This window comes from Eubalaena glacialis, chromosome 2 (assembly GCF_028564815.1).
Source record: "Eubalaena glacialis isolate mEubGla1 chromosome 2, mEubGla1.1.hap2.+ XY, whole genome shotgun sequence".
Classification (NCBI taxonomy): Eukaryota; Metazoa; Chordata; class Mammalia; order Artiodactyla; family Balaenidae; genus Eubalaena; species Eubalaena glacialis.
This window is the reverse complement of record NC_083717.1, coordinates 105,904,078-105,917,168: the sequence shown is the minus strand read 5'-3', so window position 1 is coordinate 105,917,168 and position 13,091 is coordinate 105,904,078. Positions and strand designations below refer to the sequence as shown.

The 13,091-nt window shown below is 42.6% G+C and overlaps 1 long non-coding RNA gene across 1 annotated transcript in view; it reads left to right on the top strand.

Moving 5' to 3' along the window:
* The window catches only part of LOC133085235 (uncharacterized), a 120,369-nt gene that overhangs the window by 20,116 nt on the left and 87,162 nt on the right, over nt 1-13,091 (top strand). Inside the window, exon 2 of the long non-coding RNA XR_009699542.1 lies at nt 5,730-5,845. This is a non-coding gene — a long non-coding RNA (uncharacterized LOC133085235). The remainder of the gene's footprint in view (nt 1-5,729; nt 5,846-13,091) is intronic.

Below are 13,091 nucleotides of genomic sequence, written 5' to 3'. Positions count from 1 at the left end.
ACATGCATTGGAGACCCCCTTACTTTCTTACCAATGACATCCCTGGAAAAAGGTGAGAGTTGGTGGGGGAGAGGGATTGTCCAATTTCTAATTGATAGCAAAAATCTGTTATTGTCAAACTCAGTGAACATTTAATACTCTTTCACTATGACCTAGGGACTATTTTTATTTAGAAATCACTAAGACAGATCCCTGACATTAACAAGCTCACAAATCATTTGGGGAGGCAAACGTGTTCACAGCTTACAAAGTAGAGAGTGCTAACGGGAGGGTTAGCATGCATTAAGAGTGTAGAGAAAGAAACAGTTAATTTTGACTGGAAGTGGGAAGGCTTAGGGTCAGGGAGGCCTCCAGAGAAGAGAAGGCATTTGATCTGGACCTTGAGAGATGGAAAGGCTATTGAAGATAGTGAATTGAAGAGCTGGAGAAGCTTGAAAAGAATCTTCCTTAAGTAGAATTGGGGTGAGTTTTACTGTCCTCCCAGCTTAAGGGGCAGAGGCCTGCAGCCCTCCCTGGCCCTAATTCCTCTCCCTTTTAATCTCCTAAATAGGGTTTTGATTGCTCTCTCACAGTCTGCTTTCTCAGAGGTATACTGCCTTACCTTTTCTCTTTATCTCTTTATTATTTATGCTTTATTGTCATCTTTTCTATAGGAGAGAGTCAGAGCTATAGTTCTTTACCTCGCCTGTGCTCACTATGGAGACCTTATCTCTGGATGCTGGACACTGGGAGGAGGCTTAATGCTTCTGAGGGGTCTCTCTTCTACCAAGAAGTGGGACCACCTTAGTCCAGATGGGGGTTTTCAGGTGTGATTGATTCACAAGATCACTGGATGAGATACTCAAGGACAAGTACCCTTACCTTGAGGATGGAGAGGTCACATTCACAGACTTACTTCTCTCCTGCTTCTATCTGCACTGCTTATATTGAAGTGTGGGTTCTTATATCACTGAGGCAGTCAGTGGTAAACAACGAGGTATTAGTATTTTCTTTTTGAATAGGACCAGAGATGCATTTATTTCTTCAAATGTAGAGACCTAAGAAGAATTATACAACTTGGCCCCAGGAAGAGAGGGCTTGGTGGGAAAGGCAGGTGACTAGAAGGGCAGGGCATTGTCCTCAGTCAGATTCTCTGCTGATAACCTGACTCAGCCACCATCTGCATGTCTGTACCTCTCCATTTCATTGGCATCCAGATGACACATTTTTGAGTTTTAATCTCCCAGTAAGGGAAACAAAATTGTCCGGGACATCTTGTCCCACCAGGTCAAATGAGAATGTGTTAATGGTTGAACCTACCTCTGCTCAATCAGTTGACACTACTCTTCAGAGCAAAGTCCACATCATAGGTGGGCAATTGAAGATAGATGGGAAGTGGGCATGGCAGGTATCTGTACTGCTTTCTCAGTCCATCTCATCTCTGGCTCCCAGACACACCCCTTCTCCCTAGCTGTACAAAGATGCCCTGCCTAACGTGTTCTATCACATGCATGCCTTGGATGCTCACTTCACTTACAACATAGAGGAAACCCAAGGGTAGCAAGGGGGAATGGGTGATCCTTTCAAAATAATATAGTTTGATGAGGTTCATTTATAAAAAGACTATAAAATTGTGGGTGAGAAGAACCACCAAGAATAGTGCAGTACCCAAGAGCTTGTGGCTTTGGAGCTGTTAACACCTTTTGTCCCAAAGGGATGGGAAGAGAGGATGATTTTTGGAACCTGGAAGAAGACAGAATTGCATAGAGTCATGGGCATTGAGAGGATCAATGACTTCTAACTGAGGGCCATAGCCAGACAAGCGACTCTGCAGAGAGAGATCCAGGGAAATAATGACCTTGCTCTCACTTTTCCTCACTCATATCTCCTATTGTGGCTCTCCATTGGCCAAACCAACTGGAGCCAGAGGGCACACAGCCCTGTTTATATACTGCATACATGTTAGCCTCCAGGCAGAGAGATGGGTGGAGAAAGGATGGGAGGGAAAATTGGCACAGACACACAGCGACTATATCAAAAGATGTCTCAGGGTCAGTGTAAGAGTGTTCATTAATCTCTCCCCTTACAATCTACCATTGTTGTCCATCCCCCTGGTTCCATTGTGATCTTACCTAGCTGTTATTATTCACCATTCTTCCATCTATGGATTAAAATGAAGTGTGACAAACGCTCATTGAAGATACTGCTAACCAATCATAGCTCTCTTTTTCTCTCAGCTTGGATTTAGTATCAACATCCTTCTTAATACAGTGGTCCAGGCAGCCACCCCCAATCAATTGGCATTGATTTGAGATGGAAGAAATTTGCCATCCCTCGCCTATTCAGTAAATCTATCACTTCCCCACTTCATACATAGTAGTGGAGGAAAAACAAAATATAATTGAGACAATTAGAATGAAATAGTAAATCTTGTCTTTAAAAAATGGAAAACAAAAAAATACGAAGGTACTTTTTCAGTTCCTGCATTCTCTAGCAAAAAAAGCAATCTGAAATATAGATGGTGGCCACAATCCTTGTTTCTAGAATTAGTCACAGAGCCACAGCTGGCATTGAAGGCTTTCTCCATTGGTGCTGTTGCTGCACTATTTTTATTTAACATCTGCAGTGTCCTAGACACTGTGTTAGGTGCTTTACACAATTATTTCACTTATTCCTTGTAGCAATCCTCATAGGAAGTTACTTATTTTCTCCATTTTACATCTGAGAAAGCCTCAGCTTAGTAAGATTAAGTTACTTGCCCAAAGTGATGAGTAATTGGTAGAGATGACACTCAAACGCAAATTTTTCTGTGCCCAAAGCCTGTGCTCTTTTTTTCTTTTCTTTTCTTTCTTTTTTTAAAATTGAAATATAGTTGACTTACAGTGTTGCATAATTACTGCTGTACAGCAAAGTGACTGTATATGTATATACATATATGTATATGTATATGTATAGGTATACAGCAAAGTGACTGTATATATATATATCTATATGTATATATATATATAATTCTTTTTTATATTTTCCGTTATGGTTTATCACAGGATATTGAATATAGTTCCCTGTGTTATATAGTGGGACCTTGTTGTTTATCCATTCTATACGTAATAGTTTGCATCTACTAACCCCAAACTCCCAGTCCTTCCCTCCCCCACACCCCTCCCCCTTGGCAACCACAAGTCTGTTCTCTATGTCTGTGATTCTGTTTCTTTTTTGTAGATAGGTTCATTTGTGGCATATTTTAGATTCCACATATAAGTGATATCATATGGTATTTGTCTTTCTTTTTCTGACTTACTTCACTTAGTGTGATAATCTCTAGGTCCCTCCATGTTGCTGCAAATGAATGCCTGTGCTCTTGACCTTTAGGTAATAATGACTTATGCTTCAGCGTTCTCTTTGGCAAACAATTCTGCTGGCTGGAGAACCAGTGAGGTCACCTTTTCCAGTCCCTCAGCTGCCTACAACTTAAGCAGTTGACTTCTTCCTGGTTCTCTAGTAAGAATAAATACTACTGTGTTTATGCCTATAACTCTTGTATCTTAGATGCACATGTGTGAAGGGCTTGGGGAATCACGCACTGTATCACACTTCTACCAGATCCAGCCCCCACCAGAAACTTGAGGAACTTTCTGCAGTGGGTGGCCAGGCAGAAGCTGGTATCATACCACCCTATAGGAAGGAGGTTGGCCACAACATAGATAGATAAAGTGTTATGTAAAGTAGAGGAAGCCAAGACTTTCTCTGGTTAGGCTTTATTTAACAGCTATCCAGTGAGATAGCCAGTGAATTTTGATGTGTCAAACACTATGCTGGGTGCTGGGAGTATTAAGAATCAAGGTGATTAAAGACATTAGAATAGTCCAGAGTTCTACAGTGCACATTTTCCCTCTTGGGGCAAGGTTAAGTTCATTCAGGAGCCCAACACACATTCATCAACCTTGGACTCAAGTGACCAGTTTTGCATTGTCCTACTCATCAGCAACTTTTGGCTGGGATCGCTTTTGAAGGGGAGCTGCTCCAGCCACTTCTGCATCAAAGTGCTTGGCTGGGTCCTGCTCATGTTGATTGTGTCCTGCTTGATGGCTACTTTCCTAGTGTGCTGGAACCTTCAACATCTCTCCCAAGCACTCAGTATACTGAACAGGATACAGGACTGAGGAATCAAGTGTCCTGAGTTTGGACCTCAGTTCTGCTATTTACTTTCTGTGTTATCCTGGGCAAGTTGCTTTCCCTCTCTGGGCTTTACACTTTTAGATGACAATAACTTCTACAACCTATGGTTTTGTGGTTCTCATGGACACTCAAATTTTTCTGGAACCAGGCTGTGTCAGGTGTTGTAGCAACCTCTGTTTTCCTTGACAGGGGGAATCTTTTTGTAGTGGCTCTGGCTATTTACAGCTTTATTGCCTCCAGATGGACCAGCCAATGCAGAGTTTATTTAGCTCCTTGCTACTCCAGGTGTGGTCTATGGACCAGTAGCATTGACATCACCTGGGAGCTTATTTATAATGCGGAATCTCAGACCCTAGCCAGACCTGCTGAATTAGAATCTTCACTTTTGTTTTTGTTTTGGGTTTTTTTGGCTGCGCCATGTGGCTTGTGGGATCTCAGTTCCCCGACCAGGGATAGAACCCGGGCCACGGCAATGAAAGCCTGGAATCCGAACCAAAAGGCCACCAGGGAACTCCCTAGAATCTTCATTTTTAAGAGACCTCCAGGTGATTGGTACTAACATTAAAGTTTGAGAAGCATAAAGCCCAACGCACAGGAGAAGCTGATTGATTCCTACAGCAATTAAATCAGAATCACTGTGGTTGAATTCTGGGTACTCAGTGCTCAGGTGGATTTTGGCGTGCAGCTAGAGGTGAGAATCTCTAGCCTCACACAGAGTGGAGGTGTGTGTCTTTGTGCAGAATGGGAGACAGAAGATGGGCCTCTAATTCAGCTGGGGGAGGAAAAGTACAGAGAAAGCCTTCTGGAGGTAATATTTGAACTGCTTGGAGAACATGTAAGGCCCGAGAGGCAGAGAGGAGCTGAAGGGCTCTCCTGGCGCACTGACCCCAGGGGAAGGAACTGCAAGGCGGTGCGGGGCAGTGGGGGGAGCCCGGGGCTGGGAGGGCTGTGGAAGATGAGGCAGGGGCCCCCTCTGTCGTGCTTGGGAGTTCGTACTTCATCTCGGGGACAGTGGGGGTGGGGTGGGGTGAGAGCTGAAAAAAGTGTTTTCAGTGGAGAATGATGTAATTAGATTTGCATTTTAGGAAGCTCTGTCTTCCAGCTGATGCAGCAGATCCCTTGAAGGTGGAGGAGAATGAAAGCAGAGAGAACACACTGGGGACAATTTCAAAGAAGAAACAAACTAATGTGAGCGTCAGGAAGGATGGAAAGGAAGAGAGAAATTGAAAATTACTTAGTTGGTGACTAGTTTATGAAAGAAGATAGTGAGAGAGGAGTTTAGAATGATCCCAAGGTTTCTGGTGTGTGGTCTGGGGGATGGTGGACCATTCACCAACATAAGGTATAAAATATAGGAGAAAGAACAGGCTTGGGGTGGGAGTAAAGAAAAGGGGGAAGGAGGAGAAGATGAACAAGACTTTTACATGGTTAAGTTGCCTGTGAGATGAACTACTATAGATGTCCTGGAAGTAGTTGGATATCAAAGTTCAGAAGAATTGTCTGGCCTAGAAATGTAGATTTGAGAATTATTAATAAATAAAAAAGTAATCAATTACGTGTATTTGAATTTATAGGAATCCTTCCAAGGAGAGGGTAAAAAATCAGAAAAGTAGAGATCTTTGTGTGGGGTATCCATCATTTGAAGATCAGATGCAGAGAGAGGTCGACACTTGCAGAAGCAGCCAGAGAGGTAAGTAGAAAACTAGAGGGGAAGGTGTCACAGATGCCAAAGAGAAAAGAGCACCAAGGGATGGTACACAGAAATCAAGAAGGATGTGGGTGAGAAGATTTCCTGGACTTGACAATCAGGTCATTCTCAAGACAATGAGATTATTAGTGCTATTAGAGCAGCTTCATAAGTGTGTCAAATGTATTGATAGATTCTCCCTTAATACTTGATGGCTTGTGTTCAAGCAAATAATTTTTCATTTCAACAAATATTTCTTGAATGCCTTGTTTATGCAAGGCACCAGGGCTCTAAAGATAAATAAATGTAGCACCTCGGCCTCTAGGAAGTCCCTGCACCTCAATAAGTTTGCAGGGATGGAGCCCTCTGTCTCTTGGACTGCCCTCAAGTTGGCCGAAGACAGGTCTACAAATGCAGCCACTTATTGAGCCCCTATGATATGCTGGGAACTGTACCAACCACTAAGGATACAAATATACACGTTTATTGTGAGAACTGATTATCTGACCTTCTAGAGTTCTCTGTCTGGTGGGTGAGATAGATGGATAAATAAACTCTACTACTAAATTTTTTTTAACTACTAAGTTTTAAGTACTCTAATAGAAGTTTCAAGAAGATATCATAGAGAGAACATTCATTGAGCTTTTAATAGATGCCTAGGTAAACTAATGGTGTGACTTACTTGTGCTTCTGCTTGGAAAATCAGCTCTGGTTTGTGAATGAACATAGCCTGTGGGGTTGCAGGATAGAATCACAAGGTAGTAGGCTGGCTCCACATGGCTACTGTATAGTGAGGGATTGGGAATACATTCCTTTAGCATTATTTGAACAGTTTCACAAAGAGACATTTTACAGAGTAAGATTGAGGGAGGGTAGTTATCAGAACAGGTGGCTAAGGTTTCATTGTTTCATCACTGCCTTTCAAGGTAAACTGCCTTTTTGGGAAATAGACCCTCTGTTGCTCAAAGTGAAGTTGGAGGAGAGAGACTTTCCTGGGATCTCACTAGGGGTTGAGTGTGTAGACTCCAGGCTCTAGGGAGCATGTATTGGTATGAAGATGGCCGGGGAGGTGCAGACTCATTGAATAGCTTTGGCTGTTTGTAACAAGTTTTGATCAGAGGTGTTTTTCTCTTTGTGGGTATCTGGGGGAGGATCCTAGTGGGTGAAAGTCACTCTAAATATTTCTGACTGAAGCCTCTGAGTGGTTTGGGAAGCCAGACCTGCATTTTGGGGAGTTTGGAGGTTGTTTCTAGGTTCTTCTTAGTGGGATGGGATAACTGACTGGGGAGCCCATGATCATCTTCTCTGCCATGAACAAAAAGCACGAAGCCTGAGGGTTGAAGTAGCAGCATATGAGTATCTTTATATGCAGTCACGCTCTGTTTCCTTGAGGGGGAGGACGAGGTTCATTGTTATGTCAAAGCACAAATTTGGAAGGCAATTCGGTCTAACACATAGATTGTTGACAAAAGTCCTGTTTGTATGTCTGGAGATCAAAGGTGAATATGACACTCCACCCTCAAAATGAACAGCCCTGGTCATGGAGATGACTTAAAAAACAAAGTAAGTCTAGACCAATGAATGCATAACATATTCTGGAAACCTGAGAGAGCAGTTGATTCTTCCATGGGCTGTGTTTTGGGAGGAGGAAGTCATTGAAAGCACAGAGAGGAGGTGGCACTAGTGCTGGCCTTGAAGGGTGAGCAGAGCCTCCCAGCAAATGGCGGCTCTGAGAAGAAGGGAAATAACAGAGGGGCTGAAAATTGGTGATGTCCAAACAGGACCCGGGTAGGCAGCTTTGCTTAGAGAGTTTAATCCTAAGAAGAACACTCAGTATTCAGAGGCCTGAACTTAGACTGTTGGACTAGCAGAGACCTCATTGGGGTCATGCCTGCCAGCCTCTCAGTGAACAGTAAGGAAACTAGTTGAGGACCCGAGGGGTGGAGGCTACAAAGTCACCATGAGATCTTGGGCCTGTGCTGGGATTTGAAGCCCTTATTCCCAGTACAGTCACTGCTTTAGCCTCCCTCCCACATCTTCGACCCTTGTCATTACTCATGCATGAAGAGAGGAAAGATTGAAAATAAATCCTAATGTTCACGGACCAGCAATACTGTTGGCAAAGTAGGACTGGACAAAACCTGCCCTCTTAAGCCAAGGACACTGCACACAGAATCCAAGGCTGATTTCACCTCACTGGGTTACTGTCAGGATGATTCTGCTCAGTGAAATCCAATTTAAGATATGTTTATTGAATCCATACTATGGGCAAGTCCCAGAGAAAATCAGATCCTCCCTTTCAGGACCAGCATGGAAGCTGCTATGACTTCGTGTCTGTCATTCTGAGCATGCCTTCTACCACTATTCAACCTAGAAGGATGCTTATCACAATATGCTTTGTTTGTAGAAGCTTATGATCAACATATCTTTGAATTTCTGTAAAGCAAATGTGGGTTAAATAATGGCAGACTTTTCTGGGTGCCTGGCTGATCTCGGAGGGGATCCATCCACCCTGGCTGCTGTGCCAGATGCTGTGAGTGGCACAAAGCATTTCAGACAGAGCTGGTGGTGGGTCTCTTTTCCACCTCCGGGGGGCTGTCAAGCAGTGGCCCCTGGATTTTCATCAAAAGTAGCTCATGTCCCCCACGCCACCATTGCTAAACATGCCAGGATTAATAACATTTGGTCTTTTAAAGATCTGAATTATCCTCTATTTGTTTCTAACATGTTTATTTACCATTCTAGGAGCTGAGCTATCTGTTCTCTGAAACAATCCTGTTTTTCTGAAGGATGTTACTTAGAATGCTAATAATTTAGTGTTGAAGCCAAGGACCACCAGGGATACACCTGGAAGAAAAATGAAAAGTTAGGTTTATTGAGTTTGCTGGAGCAAAGGAGAATGCCCTGGAGAGGAACTGTGGGCAGGCCCTCTTTCAGGATTCAGGTTTATGTTGGATGATTCTAGGGAGGGATTAGGAGAGCAGGGGCCAGTTCTGGATTGGATGATGTCAAGAAGCAGGGGCAGTTCGGCGACTGGGTATCTTAATAGATTTTATCAAGGAGGCTGGTGGATTAAAGGTGGGCTACGAGTAGTTATTAGAAGAGAAACAGCACTCTGTTAGAAGAGGGGATGTCTCATCATTGTTGAGGTTATGGAGTGGCCATGTCTCTATCTTGTTCCAAACATAGCAGCTGTGTGGCCTTGTCTGAGCACCATTTATTTATTTTAATTAATTAACGAATTAATTTTTGGCTGTGTTGGGTGTGCGTTGCTGCATGCAAGCTTTCTCTAGTCGTGGTGAGCAGGGGCTACTCTTGGTTGCAGTGCGCAGGCTTCTCACTGTGGTGGCTTCTCTTGTTGCAGAGCACGGGCTCTAGGTGCACGGTCTTCAGTAGTTCTGGCACGTGGGCTTAGTAGTTGTGGCGCACGGGCTTAGTCGCTCCATAGCATGTGGGATCTTCCTGGACCAGGGCTTGAACCCGTGTCCCCTGCATTGGTAGGTGGATTCTTAACCACTACACCATCAGGGAAGTCCCTTGAGCACCATTTATATTCATTGTTTTTGTTCAGCTGTTAACAGCACTGCTGGCTGCTGGCAGGGTCATTTTTCATGTTTTCAGTAGTTTCCTCATTTGTAAAATGAGAGGATAACATAAGATCAGTGGTTTTCTAACTGTGCTCCCAAGAAGGTTCTGTGGGGGAGCCTTGGGGCCACCATCGGTGGCTTGGGGAGGCAGAATGGGCAGTGCTCCTGATGCCCTGACCTTCTCTTAAAAGAGAAGCTATGCTCTTCCAGTTTTACGTTGGGGATTATGTGTTAAACCACATTTTAAACAAAGATTCCTTTGCTAAAGAAAAGCTTGAAAATTGCTAGAGTGGACAAGCTCCAAGGTCTCTCCATTGCTTCATGGCACAAAGAAGTATAACAGTTTGTCCTAAATTTATACAGCCGATTGGATTCAGTAGCCTAGGTTTGCATCTCACCTCTGCCACTGACTTCAGAATTTTGCTTATTTTATTTACTTTTTCCCACTGTGTCAAGAGCTGGTGGGACAGCCACACAGGAAATTTATTTTTATTGAGTCAAACCTCATGAAAAGGATTGCATTTAAAAACCGAAACTTATATAAGTTTGGCTCAACAGTGTGGGAGGACAAGAATGAGAGAAAATTAGTAATGGAACCCATTTTTATCATCCAGTAGGTGAGATCTGGGGAATCATGGGCTTCACATTATTCCATGAGTGATCAGCTGTGTAATAGGACAAATTTAGCACAGATTAAACTAGGTTCTTATTTATTATACAATTCTTTTGGGGATAACTATGCTTCCATTAATTTTATGAGATTCATCCTTATATATTTATATTATTAGCTCTTTGCTTATTAGGTGTTTATTTTCCACTCTACTGTGGCAAAGTGGAATTTTCCCTTTATCCTATAGGTACAGTCTTAGCATATTTTAACTCTGTGTGCACTTTGGATGCTGCAGATCCTAAAGTTTTATGGTTATAATTTATGCCTTTATAATCATCACTGATCAGACTAGCAATTGATTAAGCTCATAACTTGTTCTAATTTGGACTTCCTTTGAGTTGACAACGACATACTAGAATTTGTAGTAATGATGTTGGGTGATTCTGCTTTGTCTGGGGATTTAATTGCTGCTGTTATCCCTCCATATTATATCCTTTGCTCCCTCAGATGTGAGATCTGGAGCTTTGAATGGGTATATAAACTTGGGGGAACAAAGGAAAAACTCATAATTCTATTTAGAATCTTGAAACAACTTATTAATGTGCCAGGAGAGAGACCTCTGCTCCTAGAATCCATTCTTTGGTTGTCTGATTGAGCCAATTCAGCAGAAGGAAGAACTGCACGCAAACCTGATTAGATTCTAGCTCAGGAGACTGTTGCTCAGTGAACAGGGCAAGAAGAGTCGGACATTACTAGGCTGTGTTTCTCAGTGAGGCATTGTGAGAATCACTTAAGTGAACAAAGGATGACAGTCTACTTCAGGGGTCAGCAAACTATGGCAAACGGGCCAAATCCAGTCTGCTGCCTGGTTTGTATGTCCCCTTACTAAGAATAGTTTTTAGATTTTTAAGTCAGTTAAAAAAAATCAGGGCTTCCCTGGTGGCGCAGTGGTTGAGAATCTGCCTGCCAATGCAGGGGACACGGGTTCAAGCCCTGGTCTGGGAAGATCCCACATGCCGCAGAGCAACTAAGCCTGTGAGCCACAACTACTGAGCCTGTGCGTCTAGAGCCTGTGCTCCGCAACAGGGGAGGCCGCGATAGTGAGAGGCCCGCGCACCGCAATGAAGAGTGGCCCCCGCTTGCCGCAACTAGAGAAAGCCCTCGCACAGAAACGAAGACCCAACACAGCCATAAATAAATAATAAATAATAAATAATAAATAAATAAATAAAAATAAATAAATAAATAAATAAATAAATAAATAAATAAATGAAATTCCAGAAAAAAAGAAAAAATACACTACAAGATAAAGCATTTTATAAAAAAAATCAAAAGAATAATCATATTTCATGAGATATTAAAACTATGTAACAGTCAAATTCCATTGTCTGTAAATAAAGTTTTATTAGAATACAGCCACTCATTCATTCCTGTATCGTCTATGGCTGTTTTGTGCTACAATGACAGAGCTGAGTAGTTGGAATAGAAACCTTGTACCCTGAAAGAGCCAAAATATTTACTATTTGGCCTTTTACAGAAAAGACATGCCAACCTTTGGTCTCTATGTTAGTGTTATACAAGAAAAAGTTTAAGAACTTAACCTTAATAAATAATCTCATTGAATTTTGACTGCTTGCTGGTGAACACTTATTTATTCTAGTATTTTTCTGGGGGTATCGTTTGGAATCAGCATATCTGATCTTATAGATAGGACTAGACAGGGGTTTTAACCTTTTTTTCTCCACTTCTTTTTCATTTAGAGGCACATTTTCCAATTATTGGACTGATCGTTACTGTTTTTATGGAAAAAGTCGTATTCTGTATCCTAGTCATTACTTTCTCTCCCCGTTTCTGCTCGTGGATGTTTTGCACAGAGCCAGGTTTATGTATGTTGATTTAGCTCATAAGGACTGGGGAAGTGAGTGTGCTGAGGCTTAAAGGTATTGGAAGTAAGGAATGCATGGAGGAAAGACTGAATACAAGGATGCAGAGTTCTGAGGGGCAGGAGAAAGGAGACAGAAGTCCTTAATAGAGTCATGATAATTTGTCAGCAAGTGCAGACCAGCAAAATGCTGCTATTTGAAATTTCAGGGAACTGCTTGGGTTGCAGTTTATATTGCAGGAGGGATAGAATCTGGGGTAACTGGGCAGAAAATGCCTATTTTTTTCCCACTTCCCAGGTCACTGAAGGATAGAATGAATTAATCTTTGGTTCAGGGTAAATGCAGAGAGGAGAATCTGAGTTCTCAAGGAGCAAGGTTAATGTGAGAGTGCTGTTTGTTATGAGCTCCCAAGAGTTCACAAGAAGATACCTGGATTTCCATATGAGAACCCCTCCTGGGGACAAAGTATTCTAAATTGAGATATTTTGCATTTGCAGGCTCATACCATCTGTCTTTTCTAATCATGCTTGTTACTTACTATGGAATATGGGTTCTTATGGTGATGTGAGGACAGGAACCATCTGCCTTGCAGAATCTTAGAAAACTTTATAGACCTCATAGTATTGGTAAAAAGAAGGAAGAAGAGGATATGATGTCTGAAGACCAGCTCAAAAGTGTAAACTTTCACCAAGATTTATGTAAGTTACATTCCACTCTTCAGGGCATATTCTTTTTTTTTTTTTTTTTTAAAGGAATTCCTTTATTTTTATTTATTTATTTATTTTTGGCTGTGTTGGGTCTTCGTTTCTGTGCGAGGGCTTCCTCTAGTTGCGGCAAGTGGGGGCCACTCTTCAATGTGGGGCGCGGGCCTCTCACTATCGCGGCCTCTCTTGTTGCGGAGCACAGGCTCCAGATGTGCAGGCTCAGTAGTTGTGGCTCACGGGCCTAGTTGCTCCACGGCATGTGGGATCTTCCCAGACCAGGGCTCGAACCCGCGTCCCCTGCATTGGCAGGCAGATTCTCAACCACTGCGCTACCAGGGAAGCCCTTCAGGGCATATTCTTTGAGAGTATTCACCTAGTTCCACCAACTTATGTCACCTCTAAAAACTCATTTGAGTAAGTGAATTCTGTCCTGTAAGCCCAATGACCAGCAAGCATACTGACACC